At 45.5% G+C, this 8913-nt stretch overlaps 1 long non-coding RNA gene across 1 annotated transcript; it reads right to left on the reverse strand.

The window, feature by feature from the left end:
- Positions 1-4622: 4622 nt before the first annotated feature.
- Positions 4623-8913, reverse strand: LOC146762324 (uncharacterized). The gene is made up of 2 exons (XR_014933654.1): positions 8299-8913; positions 4623-4900 (listed from the first exon to the last, which is right to left on the reverse strand). It is a non-coding gene; the product is annotated as an uncharacterized LOC146762324 (long non-coding RNA).

Here is an 8913-nt window from a genome sequence, read left to right on the forward strand (position 1 = left end):
AGCAGTGATTCCTAAAAACACTCTGAGGATTATCTGTAGTTTAACGGTTTAATTGTAAGGATAAATGTTTGCTTAAATTATTAACACACCTTTCCCCTTGTCCTTTTCAATAAGATCTGACTCTAAAGGCAATGAAGGTTCCTGTCTGAGCTAGATGAAGCCTGGGATTACAAAGCAGAGAGAAACTGTGATACCGTGTAATGCTGAAGAGGTCAAATCTGCACAGTTATTCCTCTCAAAAGCTGCTGGGGAGGTTCTTGTGCTCCCTCCTCTTGAAGCAGCCTCAGTGTTTCTCTTAAGCTGGGGCTGGGCGGTGAACTGGATAGTGGAGACTGCAGGGGAAGTGCAGGAGAAGCAGAGCTGTATAGAGTCAGTAGGAATGTTCAAAAACCATTCCTCCTTGGGTGCTGTTACATACTTGGGCTGGAAAATAAGTATAACCTAAGCATACTTACTAAAGAGGTTTTACATAGGCTATTACTGTGCTACAGTTTAAAACACATTGCAAATTAAGTTGTCTGAAAGTTGTCTGGTTCTCAAAAAACCTTCAGTGGTTGAAGCGATGCAGTTGTTGATTAGCAAAGATGAAACAGGCTTGTGGAAAAGACGGGATTTGGTTACACTTCACTAGTTGTAGGATGAGAAATAGAATCATAGAATTGCTCAGGTTAGAGAAGACCTTAAAGATGATGGAGTCCAACCACAGCCCAACCATACTACCCTAATAGCCCTCCGCTAAGTCATGTCCCTGAGCACCACATCCAAGCAGTTTTTAAACATATCCAGGGGTGGTGACTCAGCCACCTCCATGATGAGCCTATCCCAGTGCTTAACAGCCCTTTCTGTATAGAAGTTTTTCCTGATATCCAATCTAAACCTCAAAAAAATGAACAAAACCACTTCTTAGTGGAAGAAGATCAGGCACATTAATTTGGATCCTGATTCCTTGCTATGGTGCAGCCCTCAGATGAGGTCCCTTTGCTGTTGAATATGTTGAGCGGTACCACCATGGAGTGAAATACAGACGTGTTCTCAGCACAGTGTCAACCTACAGGTGGGAAAACTGGATCCAAAAGAAGGCTGCCAGTCCTACAGAGCTCACCTCTGGAGTTCAGGGCCAGCGTGAGCACAGCTCCTCACACAGCCAGGTGCGCACCTCAGGCCTTGGGAAGGGCTGGCGCACTGTTCAGCTCCAAGCAGAAAGCTATTCCAAATCCATGCATGCAGCTGCATGCTGCCATTGGCATGGAAAAATGGCAATTTCAATCCTCGTTAACTAGTGGTTATCTTCTCCACAACAATAGTATCACCGCCTCAAGGCGCACTGAAACACTTTGGATTCTTACCTCAGACACCACTCTGCTGAGCAAGGGAGCTGCCAGTGCTGCCTGACGCCCGTGTCAATGCTGGCAGAGAAATGTGTCAAGCTCTGCTGATGACAGGCTGTTCGATAGGTAATAGCTGCTAACAAAGCCATCCCACAAACAAGGCCAGGATGCTGGAAGGCAATCTGTCAGCCTGTGACACGGGCTGTGGGCATCCTTTGCAAACTGAGAGCTGCCTGATGGAGATCGGCAACAGACAGAAAAGAAGCTGAAACTTTTTGCAAAAAAAATAAGGTTTGCCTCATGAATTGTGCATAAGGTCCCTAGGTACTGTGGTACTGAGTGCATTATAAATGCATATGAGATCCATTAAGATATAACGGGGGGTTGGGGGTGGGAGGGGAACTGACAAATGAGTTTATATAGCTGAAAGCCCCGCCTTGCAAGTGAGTATAAACATTTTATCCTTAGAGAAAGGTTTCTTTTTTTCCAGGAAGGAAAGGGCTGAAAAAAAACCCACAAGCCTGGAGGAAGAGCAATGCTAACAGCCAGACCCAGCCCAGGGCTGTGGCCAGGAGCAGGTTTCACAGAGCTGGGACAGAGAGGGGCTCCTCAGCTCATCAGTTCTACCCCGTGCACAGGAGCTGCTCTGCAGCATCACCAGCTCTGCCAGGACCAGTTGCAGATGCTGGCATGAATTAAGGAGATACAGGAGCCCCCTGGCCTACAACCCTCCTGGCGCTGTTCTCCCAGCTTTAGGCACTCAGCAGCACCGCATGGCTCTAGGTGGGCTCCCCTGCAGGCCTTGCCACAGCTGCTCTCAGTTTAAGTTCCCCCATAACAGCCTGCAGCCCTCTGCCAATCCGGGGTACCATGTGCCTATGGCTGTGGAGCATGAGGGCCGTGCCAGCCATCTGCCTGAGGATCACGGGGGTTTGAAGAGCCATCTGTAACATCCAGTCACGCACTGTGGGTTGGCTTTCAGTTGTAGGTCCATGTCAGAATTTACTACAGTCTCTGGGTGATCCCCAGAGCTCACAAGTGTGTCAGTGTGCTGGCTCAGCCTCCAGCGTCAAAGCTGAAATAAATACCCCAAAGAACACACTGGTGAAGGGACTCATTCCATGTTCGCTGTCTCTTCCTTTCTGGTTACAGTCACCGTTCCTTAAATTTCCAGAGATCTAGGATGGTTTCTGATATGTTAGTCACAGTTTTGATGTCTTTAGAATTTATGAGGCACTCAGCTTTGGATGGCAAAAAGGAAATAAGGTGGAACCAGCCACAAAGCTGTCACTTCACAGCTCATTCCGGCTCATCCATCTTTCACTTTTCATTTGTTTCTCTGCTTGTCATCTCTGCAGCAGGAATTCTTGGTCTGAGTTCTTGGCTCAGCTACAGCTCCTCTATCACGGCACTGGGCTCTCCCCAAACCCACTCAATGGCAGGGTGATGGGCTGGGGTACAACAACGAGCTGACAGCTGCAGCTGGGAGCACCTCAGCACCCATGGGGAGAATGTAGGACTCCGTGTCATCACAGCTTTGCACAGCCATGCTGCTGTTTCTGCCAAACAATCCATGTGTCCTACAGCTCTGCCTACTGGCTTTCTACCAAAAAGCTGTGCCAAAGGACAGCTGTAACATACTTTAGAACTCAGGATTTTAGGAGATAGGTAGCAGGATGCAGCTAGCACTTCACCCAACATTGTTCTGCCATCTAAGCATGTCCAGCCCAGCTTGAAGCCATCAGTTAGGCTTTCTTCCATGCACAGAAAGAACAACTTCCATGGCCAGAGCTGTCTGCCAACCTTGGATGCTTTGTGCAGCCAGCCTGGGCTCTGCTTAACACAGCCCTGCCTCTGTGAGCAAGAGGCCAGGTGAAGGCCCCCCTGCTGCTACCACTTCCTGCTATAGCAGGAGTATTTGGTGGTGCCCTGATTCTGAATTTCCAGACCCAGAAGAAAGCAAAGTTCCTCAGCAGGGCTTGCAGGCCAGGCAGGGCACCAGTCATGAAGCATGAGGAAGGGCAGAAAGCCCATGCATAGGCAGGTACACAGCTTCAGACTGTTACTGTGAAGTTTGTCTGAAGCTGAACATCTGAGTTAACCTCTGGAGTCTCACCTCACCATTAAAATAGTGTTTTTAAAACATACTGAGTTAAGGAGGAGAAGACAAGAACAGTGGGACTGTTAGCCACGAGGCAGCTATGGGTGCGAGGGTAGCAGTCAGAGCAGGCTGCTGTGAACACGCACAACACCCAGTTCACTGATGCAGATCTGGTGCTTACACCTCATCTTTCCTGAGATCTGAACTCTGACAAGGCCTGCATTTGTTAAAGGGATTTATGTCCCCTTCCATTCTGCTGCTGTCATGGCTGGAAGTGCCATGGAAGAAGTGCAGGCCTGTGGACCACCCTGCTCAGCCTCACAAGCACCCCTTGGGGTCTGAACCTTTTCCTCCTTGCAGAGCTTGGCCTTGTGATTAGACAAGATCTCCAAACACATGCTCCGGTAAGAGATGAAATAATGTGTTTCCATCTAACTACGTGACTGGTTCAAGTGCTCACTAAGGACGGTGGAAGTCTGGTCTCAGCTGTGCAATCTCAGTTCCTTCAGCACAGAGTTTAAAGCTGTTCGAGTTTTGCCTTCCCCGCTTTGGAAATAGTGGTAATCTGGAGTACAGCATGGCATCCTTCTCTGAGCCAGCCCATCCCACCATGCCAAAATGAAACACTGAGCTGCAGAGCAAGGCAAGTGATCCACTGAGGGCTCCGACACTGGAGGGGGCATTCTCATTGAGCGAGTGGCAGGATGTAAGCCATCCCCTCCCATACCATGGCCAATAGCTCTAAATACCAAATCTGGGTCAGAAGGAAAGGCCCTGCCTCCTTTCCCAGCACCTGCTGACGTGTTAGGGCAAGGGGTTTTCAGGTTCAAGAAGCAACCTGCCCTTGTGTATAACAAATCCCATCCTGTGCGCAGGAGAACAGCAGTGAGTGTTTACTTACCACCCTTCATTCAGGAAACCACGCATGAATGCAAGCGCAGGAAGCTGCGTTTTAAATGTCAAAGTGTGCTGTAAAAGCTTTGTGTCGATTGCACTGCTTCAAAATAGAAAAATACCAGCAGCTTTGAGAATAATACTACGTAAGAAGAAATTAAATTACGTGCATTTTCTTGTTATGGTTCCCCCTCCCCCCCCCCGCTTTGTTCTTCTTTTCATTAAGGACAGCCTCCTGAGGTCAAGCACCACAGATCTGATACAGTAACATATTTTTCACCAGGGCATTTTGCACATCAGGGAGAGCTCATGATTTAATTGTAAACTGGCATTTACATATTCATTTAGTCAGATCCATTTCTCCTCGTGATTAAGAATGCCATATGACTGATATTCTTCTTCCCTGTAGTTTGACACTGCATTGACTCACAGCTTGGCTTCATGAGGATGCTCGTGAATGCTGAGGCACAACACATGCTGGGAAGCGTACTTCAATCCTGTATGCTCAGGCTGGAGGAAAATAGCTGCAGTGCTCCATGACCTGGCTTTCTTCAGGTGATTGGATGCTGTCTTTGATCTGAGAGAGCAATAATCACAAGGAAATATCAAAGAAACTCTCTCCACTTGTAACTTTGTGAGTTTGAGTTGTGCTGAGGGAAATGAACTGATCTTACCTAAAATGTATCAGTTTCTTATAATCATTACACCAACCCTGAAGACTGACTTAGGCTTTTTGCTGTTTTGTTTCAAAAGCATTGAATCCACTTTAGGAAATAAGCCGTACCTGCACGCAGTGAGCTGCTTCAAAAACGCATTACCATCCTTGTGGGTCTTTTTCCCATGGGGAGCAAGAACTGAGCCCTGCGCTTCATCAAACATTTAGAGAGGCATCACATGCCCAGCCGCAACCTTCCTGCTTTTAAAACTTCCTTCCACCTCACCCAGACTTTCCAATCATGTTCTAATTGAAAAGTAAGCCCCTGGCAAGTATGAAATTTTAATACTAAGCCACCTGAGATGTCCAGTGAAGAAGAAAAAATTTTAAAGAGATTGAACCTGAAAAAAGATAACCATGGAAGCAACCACTGAGCAACTGAAAGCCTTAGCAAAAAGGATCTAAACATTCAACACAGGCCTGGTCCTTGAGCACTGCTTTTGTGCTATGATAGCATGCAGTGTGTGCATCACTTGCGCTCCCTGAATGTTAGTTGTTCATGCTTCTCCACATCACAAGTTTCATTTCTTATGTTTCCAGCTCTACAACAATTCATAATACAAGGTAACGTCATTACTTTACAAGACATTTTAATTTGCAAGTTCATTTCTTGCCAAGAGCAGGGCAGCGGAGTTCCTAATTCTAAATAAAATCTATTTTATGCCAGATATCCTTGCCAGAGCCCTCTAATGAGCTGGCACAGGATGGCTTCACAGGAACATCCTACTGTTAGCAGTGCTTTCCAGGCATTTCTGGTGCCTTATGACAACTCTATTTCTCCCCACCTGCCCATGTGGTTGTTATTTTGTTCTGCTGTTTTCCAAGTAGTAAGTAGGAGATTTTCCTCTCTCAGCCACCACACGCATTAAAAAAGCAGGTCACTGCTGTACATCGTACTTCAGCTCTGTCATGTCTGGAAATATTAAACACTACTATTAAATATTTATAGAGAAGCGGTTCTGCTGTTGATAGAGAAAGCGGTCAGTGTTGGAGTCTGAGTCACAAATGTCAACAGTAGAGCTCTCATTCATACACAGAAAGTAGTAAAACAGTGTGGGATTCAATTGCATCCTACTCACATGAATTATTCCACAGATGTTGCTCTGCCTTGGCTTGCCCAAACAGTCTTTGCCTCTGGAGAAGCTGAAGGCTTCACCCAGTGGCATAGTGAGGGCATAAGGATATTTGGAAGCCACTCCTGACAAGTAAGTGGGTTCCTTTACGGAGCAACCAAAGAAGCTAGATCAAAGCACTGCCTTCTCTTTCCCCCTTTGTTCATTGTGAGCCAAGTTACAAGCTCATTTCTTACAAACTCCTATAGAGGAACATTTCCTAAAGTAATAATTGAACAAATTCCAGAAACAGTTCCAGTACATATCTCCCTTGTTTGCCCCATACACCTCTTCCCTTCCATAGCAAACCTTTACTGACTGAAGCTTCCAACATTACAGAGCATTTAAAATACCCTAGAGTGGTTTCACACACTTCAGGTAGTATTGCCATCTTCAGGCACTGATAGGCAAGTACAGCCAAATATTGAGAAAGCAAAGCAATGACCCTGGGGCCCCACTTCCCTACTCACAGTATAGCTTACATGGAGCTTGTGGCAGACACTGAGATCCACTCCACAGCACTGCCAGCACCCACACAGCCTGGTACAGATGCACCTACTGGGATGTCAGGGCTCAGATAGAGGCTCCAAGCCAGGCCTTGTCTGGGGGTGACAGCCTTGTGCTCCATGGTGTAAAGCCTGCAGCTGGATAGGCAGGGAGGGATAGATTCTGGACACAATTAAAGAAACTCACTGCTTCCTCTTTTTAATTGTGCCTTTCTTTCATCAGAATCAGAATCATAGAATCACTAATGTTGGAAAAGACTTCTATGATCATCGAGACCAACGCAACCCATCCTCACTGTGCCCACTAACCATGTCCCTTAGAGGGAAGCCTTTCCATTTCCCACACTGAGGAATGATGGAGTCTTGCTAGTCCAAAATGTATTATCTCGGTGATCAGTTTGACAGTATCAATGCTGCTGTAGGGCATCCATTACTTGCACAGTTGCTGTAATTGATAGAGCTGGTGATCTTCCTCTTGGAGCCCCACCTCATTCCTCCATAGCTTCTCTGATCAACAAATCCTGCTCTTCAGCTGCTCTAATGAGCTGCAAGGTGAGGATGAAGTATGAACTGGGAAAACTTGAAGGCAATTTGCAAGACTGTGAGGGGTAAAATCATCTGCTTCAAGGACAGAGGAAGGAATTCTGAGCAGCTAGAAAGACAATCTCTGCAGGAGGCTGCGTGGCCTCAGATGAAAGCTGTCATGACAGGAAGGAGCCACTTTTTTGTTGTTATTAACGGTTTAAAATGAATTCCACCTCAGCTGTGTCTCTGCTGTCTTCATACATATGAATGGCTGCTGAGAACTTTAAGACCTGTTTTGTGAGTCTGTCAACAAATGCTGCCTGTCTTTCTTTAATTAACTATAAGACCAGTGAAGTGGTGTGACTGTTCTCTTACCTCTCAGGAGAAATTTTGTGCTCACAAGCTCATCGTTGTGATTTTTTTTTAATGTTTCCTTTAGTATTGCCTGAACCTTGCTATTAAATATCATGGATATTGCTGTGAAACTTAATTAATATTGTAAAACACGTGGTCTAAAGAATTCATGCAATGCAACACATACAATTTCATGAAAAGTGGGCATGTATTGTCTTGGACTCTTCCCAACTTACAATGTATTTCAGTGAGATCTTAATTCATTTCTTTATCCACTGGAGTTTATATGTCATGAAAACTTCAGGGAGTTTCTTGCTTTAGGTAGCTCATGAAAATTGCTGAGTATGAAAGTAGAACTTCTTTGGCTGAAAGCTAATCTTGAGTAGAACCTCTTTCAGTTATGCAGATGAAATACGAAACACTCCTTTTCAAAAGTATATAGAAATAGGAGCCATTTTGCTGTGATAAGCCACACTGGCGGGGAAAGTTTGCAAACATAAAAACTGTAATCCATTAAACGGTTGTGCTTATAGAAATTATTTCATGTCTAAGAGATCTCAGGTTTCCAGTTTTACAGTTTGCTGCACACTTTGTTTCTGGTATGTTTGAGAACCAAAATCCCATGTGAGAGAGAGCCCTCAGCTGGCATCCTGTCTTAGAATGGCCTCCAAACCCAACCTTCAGTTCTTAATGCAATGTGCTACGACCTATGCAGAAAATAATCTGTGGTAGGAAGGAGAAAGAAAAAAAAAAAAAGCCAAACCTTGTTGCTATCTTCTTTCCAAAGAAGACTCTTTCATCTCCTCTTCATCTGTGGGATAGAAGAAGAACCAAGAAGATCGGTCAGAATTTGTTCTTTCCATCATCATAGTGGGGATGGGAAGAAGAGCTGTTGGAGGGTCTTGACAAGTAAATACTTGGGAAAGCCATGAAAGAAATAGCATGCTTAGAATGGAGTAAGCTGATTACTGTGCAGCAGCTTCCATTGGCAGACTGAATCAAGTATTCAAAAGCACAGATGTGCTTGTTTCAGAGGGTAAATGGGAACTCAGCAAGACACAGGCAGACTGATCCATCACAAAATGCTGCTGGCGTGCAAGGGTGCAACTTCATGTGCTGGAGCAGATGAGAAGGGAATGGTGCCTGGCAGTGTTACAGCTGTACCTTTTGTGTAACCTGCAGATATGTATGAAGTTCACTTGCTGGGTATAATAATCCTTGTGGAGCTGGGCAATTAAATGCTCTATCATCATGACATAATCCTGTGAGTCATCCACTGTAAGTAACGACTCAGCAACCCAGTGATAAAACTGAACAAATGCACCTCAACTGATGCCTTGCTTCCAGGCTGCTCCAGAAACTCATTTCATTGTAAGGT

The sequence above is a fragment of the Coturnix japonica genome, chromosome 1 (assembly GCF_054131305.1).
Source record: "Coturnix japonica strain WE chromosome 1, WE-NBRP24, whole genome shotgun sequence".
Taxonomy (NCBI): Eukaryota; Metazoa; Chordata; class Aves; order Galliformes; family Phasianidae; genus Coturnix; species Coturnix japonica.